Consider the following 12717-nt stretch of genomic DNA (forward strand, 5'->3'; position numbering starts at 1 on the left):
TTTGATGTGAAGAACTCGGTTAAGGGAAAAACACGATGGGAACCTACCCATAGCAAGATGATACTTTGCAGTAGTATGTGAAAATATTACAATGGGGAATGCACGTGCATTCGGGCACACTTCCTAGAGCTCACTGCTCAAAAGATATTTTTTCGGAAGGCTACAACCCTCAAGGAAGTCTCACTGACTTACAATAAGATTCAGACTACAATCCAGAAGAAATGAACTGAAAGAATAGCATCTCCAAATGCTTGATTACAGTTCTCGTTAAGCACAGATGTATGCCCTGCAACACCAATCTCACCACAAACTTAACACGAAAGGATAAATCACTTGTTTGCACACAAACCTCTCTCTGATAATGCAGACCCCACATCGACACCCAAACTACATGACTATATCACCTATATATACAATTCATCAACCTTCATAACAAGGTCGACTAAACCCTCAACTCTCAATTACAAAATTACATAACATGATACAAAGATCAACCACCGGACCAATATAATGGTTTACATAGCATAACATGGTCCTAAATCAAATTATCAAATGCACAACTCTACCGGAAATCATGCCAAGATCAACTGCAACATGCTACACCACCAGAAATACTGCATAACACGCAAATCATCACCGGTTGATAGAAACCGCCAAAAATTCGCACAACGATCAATGTGGATTGCCAAAACAAATAGGACATGACTAAGAAACACCAGCAAGCACATTGGAATCATCTAGAACAGCTGCACCAACACCACTTTTCAAATCTTCATCGGTTAACATCTGAATGCTCAAGAACACAACCAATCAGCATCTGTCACGAAGAAAGATAACTTGTGGAGCACCAAATCATGATCCAACTAAAATGATGATACACAAGACCATCCCAAGCAATATCCCAAAATCTCAGCACCATATTTGATCACATCAGAATATATCAGAGGATATATTGAATTCTGCAAAATAGTGATCAACAAACCAACACTACAAACCGGATCAGAAAATCTTCCCAATCTGTAATCACCAGAGCAAATCACAGGAATATGTTGACATCAATGACAACAACATATCCTAGCAGCAACAATGACCAACAATATCCAACAATCTCCCCCTTTGGCATTGATGACAACATATGAATGTGAAAAAAATCAATGCAAAGAAAAGAAGATATCTCCAGCAAACTCCCCCTAAGATCAAGACTTAGAAAGAAGTTTTTCACATGTTCTCTCACCCCCTTTGACAGCAATGCCAAAGCTCACAAAATAGAAAACCAAACTCTCTCCCCCAAAATAGAAACATGAATCTCTCTCCCTAGAACTACATAACCAGATCAACAAACTACTCCACCAGAGGAGCAACACCAACTCACCAATTTGGATAAGAAGATAAGGCTCTGAAATCCACCTGATTGATGCAACTTAATACATCTAGTTCTCATTGGGAGGGGTGGATACCCTAACTTATTTCTCGAGTAGACAAATGTATCTGCAGGCAAAGGTTTAGTGAAAATATCAACTATTTGTTCCTTTGTAGATACATACTCCAACTTCACCTTCTCTTCACTAACTTGCTCTCTCAAGTAATGATATTTGATTGACACATGTTTAGTCTTTGAATGTTGCACAAAATTCTTTGACATGTTTATAGCACTGGAATTATCACAGTATATAATAGTCTACAGGCTGATCATAAATAACTCTGATATCCTTCAACATTTGCTTCATCCAAACTACCTGAGTGCAATTACTAGCAGTAGCAATGTACTCAGCTTCAATAGTAGATAAGGACATTGAATCTTGTTTCTTGCTAGCCCAAGAAACTAACTTCTTACCCAAAAAGAATGCTCCACCGATAGTTCTCTTCTGGTCATTAACATCACCAACCCAATCAGCATCAGTATAGGCACATAGCATGAAATCATCATTCCTAGGATACCATAATCCATAGTCCACATTTCCCTTCAAGTATCTGAATATCCTCTTCACATCAGTGACATGACTCTCTTTTGGATCATCTTGATATCTAGCAGCCATGAACATAGCATGCATAATGTTCGGCCTAGTCTGAGTAAGATGCAATAGTCCACCAACCATAGATCTATACAAACTCTAATTAGCTTTAGGAGATTCATCATTCTTAGACAATTTACAACCAATCATCATAGGAGTTCCAACCGATTTGGAGTCATCTAATACAAACTTCTTCAGCAGTTCCTTCACATACTTAGTTTGAGATATGAATATACCTTTTCCAGTTTGTGCAATCTGCAAACTTAAGAAAAATTTCATTTCACCAATCATAGACATCTCAAATTCCTTATGCATATCATTGGCAAACTTTATTCTCAAGTTATCATCACCACCAAAGATTATATCATCAATAAAGACTTCAACAATCAGGATGTTATCATTTTCTATCTTAAAATACAAATTATTGTCAGCGACACCTTTACTAAATCCTAATTTCAACAAGTATTTATCTAGTCTAACATACCAGGCTCTAGGAGCTTGTTTCAGTCCATAAAGAACTTTCTTCAACTTACATATCATGTATCCATCATCTGACAGTGAAAATCCATCAGGTTGTTCAACGTAAACTTCTTCCTCAAGATCACCATTCAAAAAGGCAGATTTGACATCCATCTGATATACCTTGAAATCTTTATAAGCAAGCAATAGTCTAACAGCTTCAAGTCTGGCAACCGGAGCAAAAGTCTCCTCATAATCAATCCCTTCTTGATGTGAATACCCTTTGCAAACCAGTCTAGCTTTATTTCTGACAACTTCACCAACTTCATTCAATTTATTTATGAATACCCATTTAGTACCAATAACATTCTTATCCATAGGTCTAGGCACAAGTTCCCAAGTATTATTATTTTCAATCTGATATAGTTCTTCTTACATAGCTCTCATCCAACTTCCATCTTTACAGGCTTCGGCAACATCTTTAGGTTCAACTTTGGAAATCAAACATACTTCTTCAGCAGCTAACCTTCTTCTAGTAATCACACCTTTATTTTTATCATCAATAATTTGATTTTCATAATGATCCAATCTTACATACCTCAGAGTCTTTTGATTGTTCTGATTTTTAGGTTCCTACACTCCTTCACCAGCAACATCCGGATTCACAATCTCTACTAGATCATTCTGCTTAGGCTCTTCAAGTTGAATAGGGGCTAAAACAATATGTTGACCATCATCATAACCACATGCTTTGATCTCTTTCCTATGGTTCTCATCCACCTTCACATTTGCACTTTCTACTATCTTTCTAGTCTCTTATTGTAGCACTGATAGGCCTTGCTCTTTGTTGAATATCCCAAGAAAATAGCTTCATCACCTCTAGCATCAAACTTTCCTATATCCTCATCTCTTTTGATATAAAATTTTCTACCAAATACTCTAAAATATCTTACATTAGGAAAAAGACCAAACCAAAGCTCATAAGGGGTCTTACCAGTATCTCCTTTGATGTGAACTTTGTTGAATGTGTAAACAACGGTACTAATAGCTTCTCTCTAGTAGATCTTCGAAACATTCCCTTCAATCAGCATAGTCCTTGCAAAATCCAAAACAGTCATGTTCTTCCTCTCAACAACTCCATTCTGCTGAGGAGTTCTACGAGTAGATAATTGTCTTCTAATCCCATGCTTCTCATAGAATGAATTGAACTCACCAGAACATAATTCTCCAGCTCTATCAGATCTCAGACACTTGACCTTCAATCCAGACAGTCTCAACCTTAGCTTTGAATATATTGAATTTATCAAATGCTTCTAATTTCTCCCTCAAAAAGACAACCCACATCATCCTAGAATAATCATCAATTAGCAACATAAAATATCTATCACCCTGCACACTTCTAACATTTATAGGTCCACATAGGTCAATATGCACAAAATCTAGCAATATATCAGATGTATATTGTTTTCTTTTGAAATAAATTCTTGTTGGCTTACCCAATTGACATTCCTTACATATCAGATTAGCAGGCTTAACAATCTTAGGTAGATTTCTAACAACATGTGTAGAATAGATCTTAATCATTGAATCAAAAATTATATGACACATTATCCTATGCCATAACTAACTCTCATCAATCTGAGCAATCAAACAACTTCTCTCACCAACATTCAAATGAAAAATGTTCCTTCAGTCTTAGTTCCAGATGCAATCTCTATATCAGAAGTATTTAAGATCTTGCATTTACCATCCTTGAATTATAGATCATAACCCTTATCAACCATCTATCCAACACTCAAAAGATTATGCTTCAAACATTCAACATACAAGACATCATCAATGTTATGCTTACCATCAAAAGAAATAGAACCTCTCCCACAGATCATACAGGCTTTGTCATCTCCAAATCTGACTATTCCACCATCATATCTTTCCATGCTTACAAATTTTATTTTTTCACCTTTCATATGATGTGAACAACTACTGTTAATCACCCATTCATCTTTCTCTTCAACTTTAACAACTAAAGATTTCTCCTCGATAGTACAACTAGTGGAATCAATGGGTATAGGTCCATCTTCCTTAATGGAAAGGAGTACAACTTCATCTCCTTCAGATTATTCATTTGTAATACCTTCACCAATAGCAGAATAACAGTTCTTCTAATTCCTATACTTCCAGTTAGGCTTGTAAGGCTTGGCATACTTCTCATGTTTGTCATATCTATCATTCATATCATACTCATCAAAACTATCATGTCTGTCATACTTAGTCATTCTCTCTGGACATCTAGAAGCAAAATGCCCTATCTTGTTACAAAAGAAACACTTCAAAGACAACTTTCCATCATACTTACCAACACCTTTAGGCAATCTTCAGGCAATCAATGCTTCAAGTTAATCCAGCTCCCTCTCTTTCTCTTCCATCTCTCTTCTCTCTCTTTCATAGCTAGATATGTTGCACTCATCATGATCATATTTATGCTTACCGGATACAGATGCAGATGCTCTAAATGTTGTCTCAGATATTCCATGTGATTCTCCAAATTCACTCAGCTCAAATGCAACAAGTTTTCCAACCAACATATCTCTTATCACAATATTCACACTTCGGATCTCGTCAATAGCAACAACCTTATGTTTATAGGAAAGATGCAAAGATCTCAGCACCTTAGCAACAATTTCATCATCCTCAATGATTCCACTGGCACATCTAATACTTAGGACAAGGTCATTCACCTTAGCCATAAAAGAGTGTATGTTCTCATCATCTCCCATCTTTAATGTCTCATACTTTCCTTTTAAACTCTGCAACTTAGCAACCTTCACTTGTTTATCACCTTCATACAACACCTCAAGCTTCACCTAGATCTCATGTGCGGTCTGAAGTCCCATTACATTTGTCATCTCAAAATCAATCAGGGCACTGAGCAATGCTTCCTTCGCTCTAATATTATGTTATGCTTCCTTAACCTCATCAGGAGTAGATGGTCCATTATGAGGAACAACATAGATATTCTTTGTAATCTTCCAATAATCTTCACCAAGACATTTCAAGTGCACTTCCATCCAGTCCTTCCATATACAATAGTTACTTCCATCAAATATTGGACTATCCTTCTTAAATATTGCACCTTGAGCTGCCATCCCGGATCTCCTCAAGCAGTTAAGCTTCTACCAGAGGATCTAGCTCTGATACCAATTGTTAGCAACAGCCAAGAGGGAAGACTGAGAGGGAAGTGGGGGGGGGGGGTGAATCAATCTTCACCAAAATAATAAACTTAACCCAAAAACCCATATATGATAAACTGCATCAATAAGACAAATAAGAAAATTAACAGCACAATACACAACACCAAGATTTTCATATGGAAAACCCAGCTAAGGGAAAAACCATGGTGGGAACCTACACACAATAAGGTGATACTCTGCAGTAGTATGTGAAAATGTTACAATGGGGAATGAACTTGCATTCGGGCACATTGCCTAGAGCTCACTGCTCAAAAGATATTTTCCTAGAAGGCTACAACCCTCAGGGAAGTCTCATAAACTTACAATAAAATTCAGACTACAATCTGGAAGAAATGAACTGAAAGAATAGCATCTCTGAATGCTTGATTACAGTTCTGGTTAAGCACAGATGTCTGCCCTACAACACCAATCTCACCACAAACTCAACACGGAAGGATAAATCACTTGTTCACACACAAACCTCTCTCTGATAATGCAGACACAACATCGATACCCAAACCACATCAATATATCACCTATATATACAATTCATCAACCTTCATAACAAGGTTAGGTAAACCCTCAATTACAAAATTACATCACATGATACAAAGATTGACCACTAAAATAATTTAATACTTTACATAGAATAACATGGTCCTAAATCAAATTCTCAAACGCACAACTCCACCACAAATCATGCCAAGATCAACCGCAACACGCTACACCACCAGAAATAATGCATAACACGTAAATCATCATTGGTTGATAGAAACCACCAAAAAATTGCACAACGATCAATGTAGATCACCAAAACAAATAGGACATGACTAAAAAACACCATCAAGCACATTAGAATCATCCAGAACAGCTGCACTAACACCACTTTTCAAATCTTCATCGGTCAACATCTGAAAGCTCAAGAACACAACCAATTAGCAACTGTCATGAAAAAAAGATAACTTGCAGAGCACCAAATCATGATCCAACTGAAATGAAGATACACAAGACCATCCCAAGCAATATCCCAAAATCTCAGCACTAGATCTGATCACACCAGAATATACCAGAGGATATACCGAATTCTATAAAATAGTGATCAACAAACCAATATTACAAACCGGATCAGAAAATCTTCCCAATCTGTAATCACCGGATCAAATCATAGAAATATGTTGACATCAATGACAACAACATATCCTAGCAGCATTAAGGACCAACAATATCCAACAGTCTCTCATACATTGGAATCCAACATTTAGAGAAGCGTTGAGCATAAATCTCACATCTTCTTCTAAGAGTGGTATTTTGAAGTCACATATCTCACTCACGGTCATATTCACATCTGCATTTTCATCCACCATGTCATACACTATAAAAATATCATTAAGATCAACCATTCCTTTTGACGTTGTGAGCTTCATTCGATTCAGTTTCAAAATTGATATAAACAAGTTTGAAAATCAAAAGAACAAGTAATGGGTAAAACGAGATACAAATCTCAAGGAACTCAAAATATGGAAAAGCAAGCCTCATCCCATAGATTGTCATCTGTTCATAATAAATACAAACATGACCACAAAGAGCTAGCAGAGAAGTATGACTTCGATGGTAGATAAACTTTTGTAAGAGCTTGTTAATGTAGAGGAATTCACGAACTATCAGAGTTGTCAGAGAAGTTGCACGTACAACCAGCATAGGCAGAAAAATCAATAGACAAAAAAGTTTTAATCACCTTGCATATGTTTTTATGAATTTTGAACTATTGATTTTGAAAGTTAGCTTGTCCATCTCATATAAGAGACGCCTTCGACATAATTATCTTTTAATATATAGAGAGAGAATTTTAATTTTTAGTTTATGTAAAAGATGGATGGACTGGAATCACAAATTCATGAATTTATGTTGAAAATAAAAAGAAAGCAATGAATACATTTGTAAGGGTTTTAAAAATATTAAATTAAAATAATACAAGATTGACATATAATTAAGCATTAATTAAAGCAACAAGTTTAAACATATAAAAGAATAGAGACACATTATTGATTATTGTAAGGAAGTTAAGTAGTGGAACAACTTCCTATAGTAACCTCGAGAGGAGGGTAATGCATAAACTTTTACAGGTCGTTTCAACAGTTACAGAAACTTAACAGAAATAAACATAATATCATGCATACCACAACACGGTGATTTACGTGGGGAAAACCCTTTCGAGAGAAAAACCCCACACTCTAAAAGTAGCTCAATATATTATTCAACAATCAATAACAAATTGCAATATACTTGCAGAGAAAGCTCTTCACAGGAGTACCACTAATCAGATATCCAAAGGTAACTCAATATCCATAAGACTCTTACACACAACCTCTATCTCACACACCTCATATATAGGAGATACAATACAAGAAACCATCAAACGGTATTACAAAACCATGGGCTAAAACCACCCAATAAAGTAGAGCCGACCTTATCTCCATTCTAGATGCCCTATGACATGTCAAAACACACATCAATGCGTGTTCCTCCCTTTTACAACTCATTTATGTGTCTGATGCAATTTATATTTCCTATTTCAGGAGCCCAAACTTTCGAAGGCCATAACTTGTGAATCGGGTGTTCGATTGATGAACCGTTTGATGCAACAAAAAGATCGTGAAGTGCTCTATCACCTCGTAACTTACTGCATTGGTTACACCCATTTTTAAGGGAATTTTAGAGTGTCTAAAGTCTTCAAAATTAAATTTAAATCTTTCATCGCACCCTCCAAAAATGGAAACTTTAATATCTTCAAAACTAGCTATGATAATGCGACAAACATTTGTCGGCATACTTATCTAGCCATTTTGAAGCTTTAGAGATAATTTTGCACCATTTTATGCTCAAATGAAAACTTACTATAAATAGTAACCTCGTGTAAATGCAAGGTTTAGACACCATTTTTCCAGCAATTATGACATAAAGTTTTAATACAAAAGTCAAGATTAGGCAAAACATAAAAAAAAAAAATTCATTTATAAGAGACCATAAGGTCAAATACAATGAGTATGTATGAAGTACATAGTTGATGATGGTCCTAACAGGAACATCTAACTCACAATCTTCGCTCAAGCACAGGGGTGAGTGCATTGTTGGGGCATTTTACAGCCCAACCATGAAACACTATTCTTTCCCATAATTCATCCACTAACGAATACCTAACCATGCATGAGAATGCCTGGCAACTCAAAACTAGTAGAGTGATGGAATTTGATGCAATATGATATATCTACATTCCAGATGCTAATGTAATTATGTCATGATATGGAAGAGTACGAAACATAATGATTAAGTAGAAAACATATACTAGGAGATCAATTAAGGTTTGGCCAAAACACTTTTTTGAGTTGACCATCTACAAATTAGTTAAAGTAGAGACTTCCCCTTCCCTAGAAACTTACCCTTCTCTTTTCTCCATATACGACACTCATTTGACTTCGCATAAAATAATCATTGAAAGAAAGCAAGAATACATCTATTCATACAAAATAATATAAGAGCACATAAGAGCATACAAGAGCACATTAGAGCATGCAAGTGCATTGGTCAAAGTATTTCCATACACCTCTACTTATCAAGATTAGAATACAAATTCAATCATAAATACAAAAATATATACATATCATGAAATGATGAATGATAATTTATACCTTAACCCTTTACATCTATGTATAAAGACTGTGATAATCATTATAAAGTTTCAATAAGTCAAAGATCAATAGCCAATGATCACTAAGTTATACAATATATCTTACCTTTTCCACAAAAGGGAAGCATATGATCATTAAGTTAAGCTAACTTTCGACAATAATCAACATATAATACTAAATAAAATAAAGTAGAAGACCATACTTTTGACATGCTTATCACCTAAATTTAACTTCCTAGATCTTTTATTGTCCATATAAAAGTTAACTTATCAAGAATGTAATACCCAAACATTCTTAATTATCCTCTAAGAATATCCATCATCAAATTCTAGAGTCAAACATGACACCAATAAACAACCTATACTTTACCATTTACACCCTAGCTTTATTCTCTATAATTCTACTCCAAGAGATTGTTTGATAAATATCACATTATTACATTTCTTCATACAAAGATCAACTAAATTCTATATTTTTTAAACAATTTTATATTTAACATTCCTTATCATCACCCTATTAAGTATTTAACTTCCTTATAAACTTATCTTTAAAGTATATAAATTCTAAAGAATATTGAGCACTTTCTAAAACATAATACTTGAACACGTGACACAAACCTCAAAGTTATCTTAACGATATCAATGAATTCCAATATATTACTATTTATTAGTATCAATAAGTTATTGCTTTCAATTAAAAATTTATTATGTATAATAAGATATAATCGTATTCTCATGATAATTAAGAATATCAAATTGTATTATGTTTTAATGATGTTTCATTTCAATTTAGCCTCTAAATGTAAATCAAGTTATCTATGACAATATTGTCACTACAAATAATTGACTTAAGTACTTGTAGACTACTATGTAAATGCATAGCTTAAGACATAACTTTAATCACTCTCTTCGCTAGCCTTTCTAAGTACCTTAAACAATAATGTTTGATTATATAATGCAGTGCAATATATCATAATAGAACAAGAGTTGCATTGTAGCTAGAGTCCCTACCTTATGCAAAAATAAGAGACTTTGCAAAAAAATAGGAGATTTATTTTATGTTTAAAAAAACATTTGAGTGATGCATGAAAATAGCTAAGATAAATTTATTGTTTTTAATTGTTTTTCTTTCAGAGTTAATAATGCCAAAGTTTCAAAAGACAATATTTTCATAAATGTGACCTGGGGAATGCTAGCCAAATAAGTTTGCATAAAATGTGATAGTATAGTTTCTAAAATGCAAACAATGTATATTGCATTGAAAGGTTTGCCATTGTGTGTATTTTGTTTAATGCAATGGTTGTTGAGGGGAATGGTGTCCCTACCACTACTCCAAAAATCATAAAGCTAGTAAACATGTCGTTGAGACTTTAAGAGACACACGGACGACAAGCTGGGGTAAACAACGTACGTAGTGGATTTGTGGGAAAGCCTTGATTCTCGATACTTTGAGAATTCAAGTTCTTAGTTATTTGGACTATAATAATATCAAGTTTTCAAATGGGCTTTCTTATGTAGATGTAGCCATACTATTCGGCAACCAACTTGTGATTGATAGTGGAAGACTTGTGATATGCATTTTCACTAGGTATTTGTTGCTATAAATTGGTAATTGTGGATTTGTTGAAGCCTCTTAATCTATTGTAGCACTCCTCATTAGTTTATTTAAGGGTTTGTGCAAGAAGTTGACTCCACTTTTTGGCCAAAAAGTGGAAGTGTTTTCCCTGATTTTTAGATTTTGCCACATTTGACCTAAAAATTTGAAGCACTTTGAGTTTGAATCTTGAAAAAAGTCAGTAATACAAAATGTAGCACTCGAAGTCTACTTTCCAAATATGTAATTTATTTTAATACCCAGATAATAGAAATTGACTTTCAAAAGCAATTTCTAAAAACCACTTTTAAAAATGTTTGTTTCAGGACCATACCATGCACGTGTATGACCACCACTTTTTGACACAAATGAAAGATTTTTTCAAACCCTTTTGGTAAAAGATTTATAACACATTAAATATTGATGAGGATATTTTTTTTGTATTTTTTTTATAAATTTTTTTAATATTTGTTTTTTTTTTTAATTTTCTATTGGTTGTATTTGTTGTTTTGGAAACCCCTCATGTACGACTACCATAATTTGACCAAAACTTATCATTTTTTGAAGTTTTTTTTTTAATATTGAAAATAATTCTCTGTAGGTTGATGTCATTTTTTTTTTTCAAAATACATAAAAACAAAAAAAGTTATTAAATAAATAAGAAAACTTAATATTTCAAGTTTATGGACCAATTCTAGTACAAATTAATTAAAAAATAGAAAAAATAATCAAATCTTTAAAAAAATTATATATTTGGAATCTACACAACGTAATCTCTAAGGTATTATTTTTGTTTGATAATTTTATAAAAATGGGCATCAAACATATGCCAGAAGTCAGTATTTTGTTACTCACATAGTCTAACCTTGTACTTGTAGGTCCAAGGCTTAGGTTTGGAAATTCCAAGCCTTACCCAACCCAAATCCCAAGGCACATGACATGTTTGGTTTTGAAATTTCAAATAACGGGGCCTTGTTCTATAACGAGTCCCCACTATTTAAATGTAATGGGTTCTCATTAAATAAAATGCAAAAATGAGTTTGTAGGGATTTTTTTTTTAAATACTTGCACAAAAAGGGGCTCCATTTTATGAAATTTTGGCTCAGGAGCCCGAAGCATAACAAGTTCTCGTTTTCTAAAAAATGGGTCCTCATTTCTATCGGCGTTCTTCCCAACAATAATAGTGGATTTGTTGAAGCCTCTTAAGCTATTGTAGCATTCCTCATTAGTTTATTCAACACTACTGTTTTTGAGCTTTACTACTTATGTATTGCCTAAAATTATAGCAATTTGTGATTGTATTTACAAGACATGCTCTCAATAACATATTTTTGGGGGAATTTGAATGATTGTTATACTTATCTATGCTATATGTAATGGATAATTTGAAACTATCATAGGTGAGGAGTGATCAAAGCTTGCCTTACTATGATAGTAATGACAACCCAAATAAATGTTCATATGCTTGTTTTATTTTATTTTATTATCTTTCATTTTTCAATGTAAATAAAATAATTATTCACTTTATCTCAAATAATTGAGAAGATCTTCTCAAACTTATGGTTAAATGATTAGTATAAAAAAAGTTAGTAGATTAATACAATTCTCTTCTTGTTTCACTGAATAAATCAACATAGTCCATAGATATGTTCTATTCAGAACTACCAAATCTTCAATTTTTGAGTTTTTTAATTAAATGTAATACTCATTAAAATAAAAATTACTCAAATTGGAGTT

The sequence above is a fragment of the Cryptomeria japonica genome, chromosome 11, assembly GCF_030272615.1.
Source record: "Cryptomeria japonica chromosome 11, Sugi_1.0, whole genome shotgun sequence".
Classification (NCBI taxonomy): domain Eukaryota; kingdom Viridiplantae; phylum Streptophyta; class Pinopsida; order Cupressales; family Cupressaceae; genus Cryptomeria; species Cryptomeria japonica.